We start from the raw sequence: 4026 nt of genomic DNA, 5'->3' as shown, positions 1-4026 counted from the left end.
AGCCCAGGGTGCTCTGAGGAGGAAAGACCCAGCCTGTGCCAGGAAGGCGGCCGGAGCTTGAGGCAGAGCTCTGACCTGGTGGTCCCTGAGCAGCCTCCCAGCAGTGAGAAGCCTTTCAGGTGCTTGGAATGTGGGAAGAGCTTCAGGACGAGCACCAACCTGATCCGACATCAGCACATCCACACTGGGGAACGGCCGTATTTCTGTGGGGAATGTGGGAAGAGCTTCATTGACAGCTCCACCCTCCGCAGACACCGGATGATCCACACTGGAGAATGGCCGTACACGTGTGGGGAATGTGGGAAGAGCTTCAGTGACAGCTCTACCCTCCGCACCCACTGTCACAGCCACACTGGAGAACGGCCCTACAGGTGTGGAGAATGTGGGAAGAGTTTCAGGGACAGCTCCACCCTCCACACCCACCAGCGCATCCACACTGGGGAACGGCCCTACATGTGTAGGGTGTGTGGGAAGAGCTTCAGTGACAGCTCCACCCTCTGCAAACACCAGCACATCCACACTGGGGAACAGCCCTACACCTGTGGGGAATGTGGGAAGAGCTTCAGCCAGAGCTGCAGCCTCCGCACCCACCAGCACATCCACACCAAGGAATGGCCCTACAAGTGCTTGGAATGTGGGAAGAGGTTTAGGACCAGCTCATATCTCCTCAGGCATGAGCAGACACACACAGATGAGAGGCCCTTCTGCTGCACCGACTGTGGGAAGAGCTTCAATGAGAACTCCAGTCTTGTGACCCACCAGCGCATCCACACTGGGGAGAGGCCCTACACCTGTGGGGAATGTGGGAAGAGCTTCAGCCAGAGTTCCAACCTCCGCACCCACCAGCGCATCCACACCGGAGAACGACCCTACAAGTGCTTGGAATGTGGGAAGAGGTTTCAGACCAGCGGGAATCTCCTCCTGCATGAGCGGACGCACACGGATGAGAGGCCCTTCCGCTGCACCGACTGCGGGAAGGGCTTCAAACTGAACTCCCACCTCATCACCCACCGGCGCATCCACACCGGGGAGAGGCCCTACAAGTGTGGGGAGTGTGGGAAGAGCTTCACCCACAGCTCTGCCTTGACCAGACACCAACAGATCCACCAGTAGCGGAAGCCCTACGGGTGCTTCGACTGTGGGAAGAGCTTCAGCCGCTTCTTCCACCCCGAATGAAGCCCCTGATGGTGAGGCAACCCCTGGAGTCCAGTGACTGTCAGTCCATCCCTTTTGACCAGAAAGGGCCAGTCCCCTTTCACCAACAGAACCATTCTTGGGGGGATGTGTGGAGAATCCTGCCTTGGCTGGGGACCCCCCCAAGGTCACTCCTGGAAGTTGAGATCAGGGATCTCCCCACAAGCTTTGCATCTATTTCTAATTAAGAATTATTGAGTTTTGCCAAGTCTAGTAGAATTGCTTCAACAATTGCTTGAGCACCATCCTATCTTATCCTGTACTACTAGTAGTTTTAGTGTGTATTTTGTGCAGTCAAAAATTCTGATTAAGATCTTGTGTCTGATCATTTGTAACCCTAAATAAATTCCTTTCTGTCAATAGATCCGATTCGCCATCATTAAAACCTGGGGGACAAAAGTGTTTGAGTCACACCTCTGTAATTCCTCTAAAATGGAAGTGTTGGCATAGTCCAAGGCTGAGATTGGATCCAGCAGCCTGCAGCACCCCACAGAAGGTTTGGAGCTCACGGGAGCTGGCCCTTTGCCAGCCCCTCTGTGCCCAAAGACCCCCATGGGACCATTGGACCCACCAGACCCCCCCCCTTTTCCACCCTTCTCCTTGTTCCTCCCACTTTCCCATTGTCCCCTCAGTCCTCAGTTTCCCCCCCAAACAGTTTTGGGGTCCCAACCCCCACGTTTTGCCCCCTCTCCTGTGGGCACTGAAGGAGAAAATGAGGCTGCACACACAGAGTTCCATTGCGGGACTTGTCCCCCGACACTTTTCCGTGTCCCCTTTTATTCCTCTTCTCTTGTGAGCAGCACCTGCTGTTTGTCTTTTAGTCCACTGGAATTCCCAGCATGGCCCCAAAGCAGTGCCCTGATCCCACACGTTCCCCTTGCCTCATGTGCTGGCTGTGTTCAACCACCAGAGAAAAACACAGGCTGGTCATGCAGGCTGGTTAAAGTGCATTTCCACTTGGAGAAACAACCTTCTCTCTCTCCAAGCACTCAGCCAAGGTTGATCCTCCCTTTGGATTCCCATGAACTCAGTGCAGGTGCAGAGTGACTCCACTTGGTCCCACCTCTGCCCCTGTTTTGTTTGGACACGCAGAGTTCATGGCCAAGAGGGCCAGGACCTGGCTTCTTGTCTTTGGGCTTGTCCCATGCGCTTCCAGAGGACTTGGAATATTGAAACCAGGCAGATCATTAAACACCTGCTCCTGGTGCTGCCACAGTGCCCATACACTGGCACAGCAGGCATGGCCTGCACTGAATGGCAGCAGGAGCCGTGGCTGCGGTAGCTGCCGGGATTGCTGCAGAGAGGATCCAAGCAATCAGCCATCCACTGAGGATTTCTTGATTTAACCGTTTCCTTAATTCACTGTATCCTGCATCATCCTCCCAGCTTCTCCTTGGGTTCCCTGGGAGCCCCAGTTTGGCTCTTCTGCCCATGGGAATTATTAATGAGAAATGGAGGGTAGATACGTTTTGATCCGTGATACAACTAAAATAACAAGGATTACTTACAGGGATGTTAAGGGTATTGTCAGTCACACGAATCACAACGTCAGGTGCAGCCAAGAAGGGTCTGAGTGACAGGGACACACCACGGCTGAGTCATTAAGCCAGTCAGTAAGAGACCCAGTGAATTCCCCCTAGAACAGTGTCTTCCCAATGGGACATCTGGGCAGGGCTTGCTCTGCTCAGCATTCCCTGCCTCCTCCTGGGATTCTTGAGGGACAGCCTCTGGCAAGTCCTGGCCAAAGGAGACCTGCCACGGCCCCAAGTCCTGGCAAGGGTGCTGCCCATCTCCTGCCCCAAAGAGCTGTGCCCCTGGGGGACTTCTCTGCCAGAGGGCAGCCAAAGCCAAGGGGCACTGAGGTCTGCCCTCTTGCAGGTGGCTGTTGGGAGCGGCAGCTGGAGCAATTGGTGGCAAGACTTGGCATCTGTCAGAAGGCAGAAGCTGTTGCTCCTTCCTGGCATGATTTTTGGGTGGAAGTGATTACCAGCAGCACAAAACCACCATCAGCTGCTGAGTTTCATAGGACAAGTAGATTGTACAGAGAGACTCTCAAGCTTCCTTGTGTTCTTTTTGCTTGTTTTCTTGCCTTCTGCAAAAACATCATCCCAGTCTCGCACGTTCAGCATTCCAGTTGCTGTGTGCTCAGCTGTGGCCAGCAGCTGATGTCCAGTCCATTGGAGAAGTGCAGGGGACAGGGAGAAGTCTGGGATGAGAAGCTGTTCTGTGTCTCCCATGAAGGTGCCACCCGCCTGAAGGAGCAGCCAAGAGAAGTGCTGGAAGCAGAGACGTTCTGCCAGTTTCTGCTCTCAGGTGGACACAGGGCCCCCTTGTTGCCAGGGGTCCTGATGCTTGGATCCAGGAACAAGGCAGGGCCATGCACTGGTAGGGAATGGGCTCCAGCAGGACCAAAGGAGGAACGTCCAGCAGCAAATTCTGAGCTGGTGAACTGGGCCATCTTTTCAGCAGACACCACAGTACTTACTTCCCTCCATCCCTGAAGCTCCGCCACATGAGGCCCTGCCCTGCTTCTGCTGCTTCTTCCTTTGTTACCCACAAGTGCTGGACATAGAGTTTAGAAGCCCATGCCCGTGTTTTGAAGGTGCCTGCGTGGAGGAGAGGTTGAGCAGCTGCAGCCCGAGGCTGGTGTCCCAGCAGAGTCTCTAAGGATGCCCCCAGTGGCGCTGGCTGGAAACAACTGAGTGTGGAAGGCACGTCCAACCTCAAGCAGGGCCATTGAAGTCAGTCAGGGTGACAGGCTGCAGCTGAAGCTGCCAAGGGTTGCTATGAGGCTGGGGAGTCACTGGAAAGCTGTGGTGGCCACTTGCCCTT

At 54.8% G+C, this 4026-nt stretch overlaps 1 pseudogene; it reads left to right on the top strand.

Moving 5' to 3' along the window:
* Positions 1-12: 12 nt before the first annotated feature.
* LOC113980357 lies at positions 13-1161 on the top strand (annotated as a pseudogene).
* The last annotated feature ends 2865 nt before the right edge of the window (positions 1162-4026 follow it).

The sequence above is a fragment of the Neopelma chrysocephalum genome, unplaced genomic scaffold (assembly GCF_003984885.1).
Source record: "Neopelma chrysocephalum unplaced genomic scaffold, ASM398488v2 Primary Assembly neopelma1_93845, whole genome shotgun sequence".
NCBI lineage: Eukaryota > Metazoa > Chordata > Aves > Passeriformes > Pipridae > Neopelma > Neopelma chrysocephalum.
The sequence above is the reverse complement of the archived record's forward strand: the minus strand, read 5'-3'. Positions and strand labels throughout refer to the sequence as shown.